The sequence below is a fragment of the Dreissena polymorpha genome, chromosome 9 (genome assembly GCF_020536995.1).
Source record: "Dreissena polymorpha isolate Duluth1 chromosome 9, UMN_Dpol_1.0, whole genome shotgun sequence".
NCBI lineage: Eukaryota > Metazoa > Mollusca > Bivalvia > Myida > Dreissenidae > Dreissena > Dreissena polymorpha.
In genome coordinates this window covers 85,220,796-85,234,841 of record NC_068363.1, presented here as the reverse complement: position 1 = coordinate 85,234,841, position 14,046 = coordinate 85,220,796, and the positions used below count along the sequence as shown (strand labels likewise).

Here is a 14,046-nt window from a genome sequence, read left to right as displayed (position 1 = left end):
GTTATTATGAACTTTGTTAATAAACCCAGCCTTTGATGACTTTCCAAGCATAAATGGGGAACTGAATAAGCACCAGTTTCCTCATGCATGCAGGTATAAAGGAAATGAATATTTCAATCCACTTTTCAAATAATACCATCTGCACTCTCTTGACAACAGCTTTATTTAAGTGGCAAAGTCAAAGAAGTTAAGATTATTTACTCAACACTTTTAAAAGACTATGCTGTAAATGTAAGTGTTTATGCACCTTCAATGTTCCTCCTGCTTTATGCTTGAAATACCTCAGTGACAATATATTGGCAGTATTAATTTTTTGAAAATACAGTTGGAACGAAATAAGATACTTAGATAGACCTGTACGAAAGAAACATCTATGAAAACAATGACTTATTCTGACGATATATTTATCCGTCACGACCAGTAAATTCCAAATTAATTCCTCATTTTTAACTTTGCGCTGCTGCATTTCAAATTTGCATTAATCCACTGTTTAAACACATTTTAAATCGAAAACTGCCTATCTGAAGGTAAAGCCTCGTCATTTCTGATGATGACCGAGTGAGGCATATGTAAAACACAACCTTGAACTGTATGACGTCATATGAAATAATCAAATTATTTTGTTGATGTTGAATGAACAAGACATATTGTTTGCAATGTTATTTTAGTTTATTTTGGTATGTGTGATTTGTGTAGGCAATAATAGCGAAAATACTCATTTTGTCAGACATGATCATCTGCGGGCCCTCTCAAATCAATTCCGAAACGAGTTTTTTAAGCGCCCGCAGATGATCATGCCCGAGACAACGTGTATTATCCCTATAATGATATCATAAACTTTGTTGTATGTAAGTCAAGTAAAAACAACATTTCAGAACAATATCTGCACCCTTACTTAAGTTAACCTCAGTAATTAAGCTGGGACAGTTCCTCTATTTTCAATGAAAATAACAGTGACCTTATTTTGACAGGCCCCTCATGCTCTCCTAAGCAACTTCTTCATTTAAGCCTCCTAAATACAAAATTTCGGCAAATACCACCACCTGACAAATATGTAATTTAACAGAAACCGTTATTCTATTTTAATTGCAGTGACCATGACCTTAAATGACTTTCCGTAAGCTTGTTTTTCATGGTTGCTTGCAACATTCCAAGTTTTATAAACCCATTAATTAAAAACTAGACATCCCTAATTTTGGAAATAAATTGATCCAATTTAGAAGGATGGGAGAGTCCACTAGACATAAATGGGTTAATGCAAACAACACTATTTGACCTGAAACCTCATTTGACCCTGGCATCCACTCAGATACCAAATGCCCAAGAAACATGACACAACCTTATAACCTGGATAATTAACTTCACTTAACACCAGGTTAAACATATTATCCTTGCGCTGGGCAAACCAGGCTTAATGCATGTGTGCAGGGCTATAGATTACAAACGTATTTGTGTTATTACGCAATTAAAATAACCAAAAACGTAATTAAATTAAAACAACGCGCACAAAAGCGCAAATAAAAATTTAATGACGTAATTCCCGTAAAAAACTTCGTGTCACAAAACACAATTCTTACTAACATGGGGCGTATTTTTAAGACTGGTTATTTTCCGTACAAAAATGTGCCCGAAAATTAATATGCCATCCTATAAAAAAAAGAAGGCAGTCTTTCCAGCAGTTATCAATCTTTGGGGTATTATTGTAATTATTTGTAGACCCGTCAGATTTCTACTTTCATTTTCAAGGTATTCAACTCAAAATGACCCGAAAACGGGGTGCATCGCTTTGAACACCCATAACTTCATCAACTGTGCACCGATTTTCACGAACTCGGTCTTATTCAACGCAAAAATGAATGAATTTGGTCAGAAATTCAGTAATTGTTTGTTATTATTTACAGGTACCTTTTTGAATTCCATTTGTATAAATAATATAGTAACCTTTGTAAATTTTTATTATATCATATACGTCATTCCCTAAATGACCAAATTGAATTAAAAAAACGGGGTTGAAAAACCCAATTAAGCTCAAAAGTAGGGGGTGAAAATTTTTGCTAAAACTATTGAATTTGCAAAAACCCTATTGATGTCAAAAACAGGGGGTGAATTACCCAATATACCCCAAAAGTTATCTATAGCCCTGTGTGTGTGAAGTTTTGTTCCCATTAGCCTCAGCCCTTGTCAAATAAAAACACACTTTTTACCAAAACACACATTTAGCGCACTTAAAAGTGCGTTAATTGTGTGTTTTTTGTTAATATGTGTGTTTTCAGTGTTCAAAAGTGCGCTTTTTGTGCGTTTTTTCTTTTCAAGTGCGTTATTTTAGTGAAAAAGTGCGTTTTTTGTGTGTTTTCTTCATCTGTAAGTGCGCTTTTGAGTGTAGATGTGAGCAAAATGTGTGTTTTTTATCTAAGAAGTGCGTCTTTTATTTAGGAAGTGCGTTTTTTGTGTGTTTTCTTCATCTGTAAGTGCGCTTTTGAGTGTAGATTTGAGCAAAATGTGTGTTTTTTATCTAAGAAGTGCGTCTTTTATTTAGGAAGTGCGTCTTTTATCTAAGAAGTGTGTTTTAAGGTTTACAGATGTGGTTTTTTTCTCACAAAAGTGCGTTTTTCTATTTTGATGTGCGTCTTTTTTAAGCATAAGTTAGTCTTTTATTTCATAAGTGCGTTTTTATCATATGATCTGTTTTAAACGGATGTATCTAAAAAAGACACATGTTTAACACACTTCTTAAAAAGTGCGTCTTTAACAACCGTTTAGCAAATGTTGTACAGAAATTGAACAAGAAACAAAATTGTTGTAGGCTCTAACAATTTATTTACATCAAATGAATAAACATAGACATATCTCAGTAACCTGTAATAATATAAGGGGCAGTTTACATAATTACTGGTTGTCCATATTAACCTGTTTAATGTTTACATACTTTATCATACAATTTCAATGCATACCCTGTTGCTTACGTTTTAATCTCAAACATTTCTAAAAAATTTCCACCTAAATCAGACTGTGTGTAACTAATTAAAAATATTGAAAGTGTCAAAAGTATTATGTGTGCTTGATAGTATCAATTATATTTCCTCAACATAAATAAGTATTTGAACATTCTTATACTGATATTTATACCCTAATACAATTAATGTCTACCACATTGACCATAAACAAACATTTAAAAAGGCAATTAAAATAATATTTAAACTATTAATATTATTTGCTAAAACCATTCAGCATGTTATATTTAAATATTTACAATTAAATATAATGTGTTAAGGGTACTGTGTATTATTCAATAAATATTTTGGTTTTGAAATGACTGCCTTATCAGTATTTCTCAAATTATGCAATTTTTGGCTTATACACAGCATGGAATCAGATAAGAGAATAGCCAGTCCCTATCAGTCCTCCATCTAAGCCTAACTAAGGGGTGTTGATATACTTTTGATTTGTTCAGGCACCATCTATTTGAGAACCACAGATAGGAAGTTATTTTTTTTAAATAAGCAGCATCAGCAACTGACTTTAAGCTAGAATTAAGACTTATTATTCTAGTGTAAAATGTCTTGAAATACTTTCAGCATGAAGTATTGTGTGATGAAAAAAATGTGTATTTACTACAATGTGTAAATCAACAATAAGTTTGTTGCAAAGGAGATTAAAAGTGGGTGGTTAAAGACATATAAAGTGATATGGTCTAGTTCAACAACTGCCTGTATTTTTGGAATACTGAAGAACATTCTGTTGTAACAGGTTCGTATTTTCAATTCTGCATCCGTTTTTTATTTAGTTTATTGAATTAATTATGATCATTATCATATTTATGTATTGTCACTGGGAAATGTAAATGGATGAGTAAATGTAATGCAATTTTAAAGAAAAACAACACCATTTGAATTATTATGGCTGTATTTTATGGTTATTGTCATCTTTAAGTTATTTATACCTATTTTTGGTCATTAATGAACAGATTTTTCCCCCATATTAAATAAGAACTTTTAAATTTAAGGGTTAAACTCCATGGTGACCGTGAAATTTACATTGATCAGAAGATCCTTTGGAAAGAATGTGCATCATCGCATCGCCTGCCAAAAAAGGGAGCAAAAGAGAGACTACCTGATGTATGGACTTGAATACCAGGTTTTACCCTGCACAAGCTGGCCGACATGAGGAAAACAGGAGTGGGAAAATCTCGCCCTCTCCTTGACCAAGAAAAGCTGGATTTGTTTAGAGGTAAAACTATACAGGGTACTGGCTATTGCATTTTAAAGGTGTCACACTTCCGACCAGTCCACACAGCAAAATGAGACTACGTATCTTGGTACATTTTCGAACAGTATTTTCTATCAAACGTATTTATTTATGAAAAGCGTTAAGTCACATGTGATCAGGGGATTAAAATTGCAAAATAAACAACCAAAAACAACAAGCAAACAAACTAGTTTTGATTTAAATTTATAACTTTTATAGCAACGAGATTACCATAACAGCAATATGCAACACTTACATTATAAAATATCTTTCAGGACCTGATCAAATGAGATCATGCACGAGACGCATCGCTCAAAGGCCATGACAGCAGTGTCCGACAAATCCATTGCCCGGAGCCCGGGGGCTACCGAAATTTTTCATCGGGCTACTGAAATTTTCCAGCTGACGCCCGCCGGGCTACTATAAATCTATAAGAGCGGTAGCCCGGTTTATTGACAGACATACGTAGAATAAACACGCTGACCATGTGTTTGTACACTGTGTATTGCTTATAATCCGATAACAAAGTGCAATCAATTATCTAATCAGTCACCGATCTCTTGCGGTAATGTCTTAAACAGTAACAGTGTATTTTAATCATCCAATCAGAATCAACATTTGTCGTCTGCTAATAATATAATGAGAGCCAGTTGGATAGTTGGCGCACATGATGCAACATCATTTCGCAGTTTGATATTCTTTGTTCACCGCAACAATGAGTAATGGCGACAACGTTTTTGATGTCGTTAAATATCCAAGGACGCCAAACATTAAATAAATCAAAACAATAGCGGATTCTTCAAAACGGTAACGAAACCGAAAATGAATATTAATGACAACTTTGTGAACGCGGTTAACACCTGCTAATTAGTTTGCATTGTCAATTAATAATTGGATTAATCGACTGTTAATCAATAATCCCATAGGCATATATGCCCTATTTATATTTTTAAAACCAAATTATGGATGGGTAATATAGACGATAAGAGTCATAAACACAAACGTTTGAAATTTTCTAAAGTGTCAAATGAATTTCGGCATATGGTTCTATTTAAAGATATGATGAAATAAGCTCCCAATCAGGACCGTTGTATTGCAACATGCGTAAATAACCTGCCACGGTTTACACGCGTTATGTACAGCTATTTTAGGTTACAAAATTCTACATTTAAGAAATGAATTTCTTTGTCCTGATAAAAAGCGCGCGAAAATTGGCGTGGGTGTATTTATTTGTAAATAAAAATTTCGTAGCGGGTACAACATTGAGATCATTTAATTTCCATTAAAAGTTTCGTTGTGAATTTCAACTAAAGTACCGGGGTATCTCGCGAATTATTTGGCATTGACATTTTCTCTTAATAAAATATCATGTAAACACGCTGTATCGTTACCGTTACGCTGTATCAGTTCCTTCAATATTGAAACAATTATTTATTGTATACTGACTGCACACAAGTGTCGTAACATACGGATGCAATACGTAAATTCGGACAGTACTTAAAGTTGGACACAAGTAAATAAATGATTTAATACTCTTGATTTCTTGAAACTCGGTATCTGTTGTTAAAAAGGGCAATTGCATTGATTAACACCATACGAGTCAATCGTATTGATCATCTAAACGCTTTATTTACGTTTACGACTTAACGTGCTGTCCGAATTTAAGTACACATACATGTAATATCTACATGTAGTATATGATTTTCTTTGGTACATTTACATTTAAGTACACGGTGCCTGTACTGTAACATTAATTTACGATATTGACTGTGTACATCAGACTACTTGCTGTTTAATGTATATGTATGTATACATATTATGGATATGTAAATGAAGAAATAAAATAAAGATGAAAACCTGCCTCTTATCATTTTGTAGGAAAATTTTATGGGCTACCAAATATTTTTATTGGTAGCCCAGTGGGCTACCTGAAAAATAAGAAATTTGTCGGACACTGCATGACAGTATAATAGTTGCAAAGAAGTTTGTCCGGCTGGTGGCATTTACGTGGAGAGAAAGATGAGAGCTGCACTCTGCCGCCTCAAAGAAATGCTGACAGGCCTTGATTGATATGCATCTTTCTTATGTATATAGCTGTTCGTGTGTATATACTGTACATGTTATTATAGTATGCTATTATTTTTTGTTTATTTATAATCAAATTATGTTTATATTTATTTCATCAAATTGCCATTGATATGAAGAAATGCTGACAGGCCTTGATTGATATGCATCTTTCTTATGTATATAGCTGTTCGTGTGTATATACTGTACATGTTATTATAGTATGCTATTATTTTTTGTTTATTTATAATCAAATTATGTTTATATTTATTTCATCAAATTGCCATTGATATTTACTCATGTATGTTAAAAAATGTTGGTGTACATTAAAGTATAAAATTGAATTATCTTGTAATTATTAAAATACACAAATATATATGTTTATATAATTATTGGTTTTTATTGCATATCTGAATTAAAAAAAACTTTTAACAGCATATAATTGAATCAACTGTTAAGGCAAAAGATGCACCTTTAACGCACATGTGTGCTTTTTGTGAGTGCGTTTTATGCTTCCATTCATGTGCGTAAATTGTGCGTTTTGTGTGGGTTATAACTGCGCTTAACGTGCGTTAAATGTGCGCTTTTTGTGAGTTAAATGTGCGCTTTTTTATTTAAAAAGCGCACATTTAACGCACATAAAAGCGCACATTTAACACACATGTGCGCTTTTATGTGGGTTATAACTGCGCTTTTCGTGAGTTAAATGTGCGCTTTTTAAATAAAAAAGCGCACATTTAACTCACAAAAAGCGCACATTTAACGCACTTTAAAGCGCACATTTTACACACATAAATGGCAGTCAAAAACGCACTTATAAAAAGCGCACGTTTAACGCACATTTAACGCACATAAAAGCGCACATTTAACACACATGTGCGCTTTTATGTGGGTTATAACTGCGCTTTTTGTGAGTTAAATGTGCGCTTTTTAAATTAAAAAAGCGCACATTTAACTCACAAAAAGCGCACATTTAACGCACTTAAAAGCGCACATTTTACACACATAAATGGTAGTCAAAAACGCACTTATATAAAAAGCGCACGTTTAACGCACATTTAACGCACATAAAAGCGCACATTGAACACACTTATAAAAAGCGCATGTTTAACGCACATAAAGCGCACATTTATCCACAAAAAGCGCACATTTTCTTGTTTGTTTGTTTTTGTTAAAAACTCACTCGGTAAGAAAAAGCGCACAAAAAACGCAGTGCCAATACCGCCACGTTTAACACACGCAAAACGTACTTAAAACGTACATTTCACACATTTTTTTGAGAAGGGATGTGCACTCCATACAGGCTTCAGCTTTCATGGAAGTTTTTGTTAACCCTTTCCCACTTAGAAGCCAAGTGAAAATGGCTATATGTAAACAGCATAAAACCAGAACAGCCTGCAAGTAACTCTATGTCTGTTAAGGTTTTATGCCATTTGCTGCTCATCAGTATCTTAGGTTTGGAGATGAAGCCTTAAAAACTTGAATCTAGTACGAAAGGTCTTACATTAAATATAACTTTCTAAGGGACTGCACATGCGTCAAAATATGTATCTTAGTGGCAAAGGTTAAAAGAAAGTCTATTCAAAGCAAACATCCAGACTAGGGGAAAAGTTTTGTCTCTAATTAGCCTGTGTGGATTGCACAGGCCTATCTGGCACAACACTTTATGCACATGGATTCAGCCTTGTTTTCCCAGAGCAAGCTTCACATACATTATTTTTAGATGGTCGCTTAGCGACCGTCTAAGGTGGTTAGTCTAAAATTCAGGTCGATACACCTTAGCTACTAGGAGCCCCAATACCCGCTTACTACGCGTATCCGCGTGAGAAAGAGTTGTATAATTTATGCAAGAGGTTTGAGTTCTCCAATAATATTCATTCACAAATGGAAACATGATATTAATATCGTGTTAAATGCAATAGTTTCGAAAGGTGCTTTTGTAGAAAAGAATCAATAAACAATGATTGTATTGTACGTGTCGCGGAGGAGATTGTTTATGAATGAATAAAATAGTCCACTTTCTGCAGCGTCTTCATGACTTAGTATTTTTGCTCAGTCCATTCATAATATGAGGCTATTAATAGATGCGCCTGTCGATAAACAAAGGAAAGTCCACGGGCAATAACAACGCAATAGGTTACGCTCTCACATACACCTCAATGACGTAGAACAGGTCATTTGTAAATTGAGGCTATTAATAGATTTGGGAAAAGGTTAACGCTTATTTATATTCTCAATTTATAAAACGTTGAACATAAGTTCAACAATAACTTCAGCGATATGATAGACAAAAACAAAAAAATGTTTCATAACCGCTAAACTCAAATATAACAAACAATTTATAATAATAATACGAATAACCTGTTTCGTAACCTCGTTCATGCTACTACAGCGGGTATTTCTGGAAAACGTTCTTTGGTTCTCAACAGATAGCGGCGATCTTTTGTTTTTACGGGTGCTAGCAACACAATAGTAGAAGGTTAGTAGAAGGTTTAGCTTGTTTATATCCACAGTTCTCAATACATAGACAGTTGGACATGAGTTGATCAATTACTACAGGCATACTTTAGGCAACCTCGAAAATGCTTTATAATCGCTAAAACCGAAAACAACTAAATATATTATATTAAATATATTTTTAACAATAAATATCTTTTAAAAATGTAGTCGGCGTATACGCTGACTTTGAAATAAAGTAAGCAATTTACTTTTCTAAATAAATAAATACAATTAAACAAAAGTTAAACTATTGTGTTGTGTTTTTCACTTGTAAGTTGCATATTCACCGCATGAAATGTGTGTTAGCATTGTCAAACCACACATTAGTGTGAGTAGATAAAAAATATACTACGGGAGAGCACTTCATATGTGTCCTCATATGCCTTGTTATAAGTATCTTTCTTCACTATCGAAATATATCGTATGTTGATATTTGATTTAAACGCAGTTTTCTTTCGACACATTTAAATCACACATCAATAGTGCCGTCATGCGAAAATGGGTCTTATGCGTTTCGGCAAGCATTTGTTAAACCCAACATGTGCTTTTGCGCAGTCAGGCCATAGGCGATGCTGTTCGCTATAAAATCACTCAATATGTTATGTTTCTCCTTACCAGAAGGAGAGATAGCTGAGTGGGCTATTTATATGATGGGCGCATATAGAATAAGACCCATTTTCGCATAAAGGGTCATTACATATCTCATTGCGAATTGAAAATGCCACATTTAAGAACAATGCTTTTTGATACAAAATTGAATTCAAAATAGCAAACTTGTTAATAATGGCAGCCTATCCACACATTAAGGAATGATTTCCAGACGTGCTGACCAAGTACGGCAAACATTGTGGTATGATAATTAAACGATTTTCTCTTATCGTGACACTATACTATTTCGCTAATGATTGTTTTCTCATCTTGGAGGCGAAAGTGAAATTCTGCGAGATGGATTGTAAACCGTAATTGTAACAGGGCCACAATTTGTGTCGTTTGAGCATACAGAGAGTAGTCCGGAATTCCTTACACTGAACAGTGCTACATCCTTTGAATTGAGCACATACGCAGTGATGTAGCAAAAATTCAGAGGTTGTATCTCGAATCAGCTTATTAAATATTCGAAAATATTCATGCGTGTCTGTTGGCGTTATGTAAAAGTCACTAAGATGAAAACTGAGTAAAACAGCTACGCCTAAAAGCGCATTAGTGCTCTATACCTATGTTTATGTCAGCGTTGTTGAAACCGTGTGAGCTGCTTAGGTAACAAGTAAAGCATAAACAGCAATGTCTATATACTTTTATTCTTCCATATACAAGATACGAAGATTATTGTATATTTTGAATTTGTATATGGTGTCAAAAATCAAAAATTTTGTACACGGAACTTTCATTATGAATTTATATTCTTGGTGAGATAGTTATTTGATATTAGAAAAAATATTCCTTTAATATGATGGTGACTGCAAATTTTCTTTATATTAAGTTCTCATTATCATTTTCATCATACTTTCTATGCTTTCAGAACGTCCAAAAAGCATGTTGTTTTTATTTTGTCTAAGTTATTTCTATGAAATAATAAGGATGATAAAAAGTGCACACAAAACTCGACCCGTGCGCTATGACACACACTTTATAAAGTTGAATGGCGTGTGTTCATTTCAAACATGCGATTGATTTTGAAAAATGAATTGCGTGTTAAATTATGCAATAGCGAACATCTTCAGTGCCTTCAGCGCTTTGATTTATGTGAAATAAGATAACTCTCAGTTGAGTATCCCAGCAACATAATCTATTTAAAAAAACATACAAAAATAAATAAATAATTCTTTTATTTGACAGTATAAAACCAGAGCAAGTTGGATTGGTGTTGGTGAAAATTGTAAAAACAAATAATACAAATAAGTGAAATTTCTTGTAAAACTTATCAAAATAAAATTACTCCCTGAGTGGAGTACACAAGAAAGATAATATTTTCAAAAAACATAGAATTTGTACCAAAAATAATTTCTTGTATGACAAAACATTAGCAAGATGGTTTTTTAAGTTTCCATTGTGAAAAATTATACTACATTGAATTCATTGTTACACTATTGGAAAATCAAAGTACTGACAGTACTGGTGTGACAATGCTTTTGAGAGGATGGATATAAAAGCATCAAGTTAAGTTTATCTACATCACCACAATCACCACAATTGTGTATGTTGGTACGAAAAAAAAATTTGGTACAAAAAATTTGCGAAAAAAATTTGGGTATGAAAACAAATTTGGGTACAATAAAATATTTGGGAACAAAAAAATTGGGATCGAAATTTTTTTGGGTACGAACAAAAAATTGGGGATGAAAAAAAAATTGGGTACGAAAAATTTTAGGTACTGAAAAAAAATTTGGGGGAACAGGAAAGTAGTACCTGTGGGGAACTTGACCCACACTCGCACATTTTCGGCCCTTTCCGTCAAACATCAGATAAGTTCCTCAAAGGCAATAGTATGAATACACATTTCGGAAGCGGTAATGCGGTCCTACCTACGCGCGTCAAAATGTAAGCGAAATATGTCAGGAATGATTGAATTAACGAAGAAAATCGTGTATTGATGTAAGTTTTTTGAAGAAATGTGCAGAAAATATATTAAACAAGAGCTGTGTTTGTGAAACACAATGCCCACTGCTGCGCAGCTTTGAAGCCATATATTTTACCTTTGACCTTGAAGGATGACCTTGACCTTTCACCACTCAAAATGTGCAGCTCCATGACATACACATGCATGCCGAATATGGAGTTGCTATCTTCAATATTGCAAAATTTGACCTTTGACCTTGACCTTGAAGGATGACCTTGACCTTTCACCAATCAATATGTGCAGCTCTATGAGATACGCATGCACACCAATATTGAAAAAGTTATGGCTAATGTTAAAGTTTTTGGACAGACAGACAGACGCTTTATATTTGACATTTGACCTTGAAGGATGACCTTCACCTTCACCTTTCACAACTGAAAATGTGCAGCTCCATGAGATGCACATGTATGCCAAATATCAAGTTGCTATGTTCAATATTTAAAAAGTTATGGCCATTAAAGTTTTCGGACGGACGGACGGACAGACTGACACACTGACTGACTGACTGACAGTTCAACTGATATAGGCCACCCTACCAGGGGCATAAAAAGCAATGGCAATATTTTTCTCAGCCACATTATTGTTAATAGTTTGATATCACAAAATGAAAGTGAAAGTAGAACTGTCAAAAATGACAACCTGTCAACGTGTTGTTTTTGCTGGCATGAGAGGGCGATTACACTCAATGTGTTCACATTTTGACCATAGGCTTTGTCAATGACCTTTATAGTATGGATAGCTTTGATATTATTTATTGCTATCATGTAACTGCATGATTGTGTATATGTTTACAATACACAAAGCATAAATAATGATATAAATATACTGATTGAGCTTATAATAATCTGAGAACTATAGCCAGGTCAATTAAGGACTTAAAATACAATTTTGTGTCCTGATTTCATGAAAGAATGACCATGCATGTCCTAGATTTCAAATTCAAGGCCCTGGTGTGACACATTGGTAGCATTACCGTTAAACTGTTACCAGGCTTATGAAATTAGTTTTTATTGAACTATCTAAGAAAATCTAAATCAGGCACTGATTTTTCTTGTTTTAATACAGTCATAGATCAGTTGTGGCCTCTGGGTAATGACCAATTTTTGCTTACTTGTCACACCCTTAAAACTTTCCACACGTCTATAATAGCAAATCTGGATTTAGGTGATCTTCAATGGTACATTTAAACTTTAGCTCTGTTACAAGAGTGCTGGTAAAGTCCAGTCACATATTTAAATCTAGGCCATGTCAAAATCAAAGTGTCAAAGACAAATGAAAGATGCGTTCATTAATTATTGTCCAGTTGTTTACTACTGCTGTAAGTTTTTCGGCGTAAGCTGTATTAAGCCAGCTTTTCACCTTAGCCTGACCTTTGTAAGTGTCCAATAAAATTCAAATAAAATTTCCCGCGGCTAGGTACGAATGAATACACTTCATTTATTCCATTGGCTGATTTGACTATACCACCAGAACATTGGAAACATATCCGCGTCTTTGTAACACTGTTTTACTGTATGAAACAATTTTATCTCTAATGAAAATAAGGCTTAATAGATAGAACAGTTTTACACTCAATTCTCGACATCAATACAGTTTGTGCGTACACCTTTTATTTTCAGAGTATTACCAGCGCAAAAGCGTTTATACTTAAAAGGCTATGTTCTCATATTTAGTACTTACTTCCATATTTCTGACAACATGTTAACATGTAAAAGTATAAAGAGCAGTGGAAGCGAGGCCTCACTTTAAAGCATTGCATTTCAACCCGCGAGGTTTTGGGTCAATTCGCGGACATTCAGAGTTTATATACAGGTCATCACCGGAGTTCGCGGCCAGTAAAATAATCGTTATATAATAAAGACGCTATCCGTGAACTAGGTGACCTGGATTTTTCTTTAGACCAGAAATATGCTAAATGAAGACATTCAGCAATATAATTATGGTATGTCAATAATAGATTCTTAATGTGTTTTCAACAATACAATGATAAATATTATTTTTGATAAATTTAACAATAATTATTCCACCATATTGCCTAATGTACTAAAGTGATATTATGAGCATGTAACAGTTTATAGGTGTCTATCGCAACCGTTGATTATTTTTGATGTTTCTACTTCATATACACTTATATTAATTAATGCAGCATCAACATACTAAAACAATATACCAGAAAGAGAAAAATAATGCATTTGAATATCAACCGTACTTTCGTTTGACAACTGATCATGCGTTTACGAGTTGAACCTAAATTTAGTTTTAGTGCAGATTTGTTCATACGACACAAAGACACAATATTGTTTTACGGATCATTTCGGCTTACAGGACTGGGTGGGTCACGTAAGAATATGGAATATAAAATATATTTTTATAAACAACTGGTAGCAAGGTGAGTTGCAGATAATTGATCAGTAACCACATTTTAACTAACTATTTTGACCTGTTAATTCTTTTCAGCTCAATTCAACAGTGCAAAATGCCCATAATATCACTTTAAGCATGAGCACGATGATTCTCGATACTGTTAATAATCGAATCAAATAGCAATGCCCGACAAACCACTAAAACAGGTTTGTTCGAAGATCGCGCCTATAAATACGGATACTTCTCGTGTGGCGGGT

The 14,046-nt window shown here is 33.9% G+C and overlaps 1 protein-coding gene across 4 annotated transcripts in view; it reads right to left on the bottom strand.

The window, feature by feature from the left end:
• LOC127846688 (pregnancy zone protein-like) overlaps positions 1 to 14,046 on the bottom strand; it is a 573,673-nt gene that overhangs the window by 406,223 nt on the left and 153,404 nt on the right. The gene's annotated exons all lie outside the window — the stretch shown is intronic.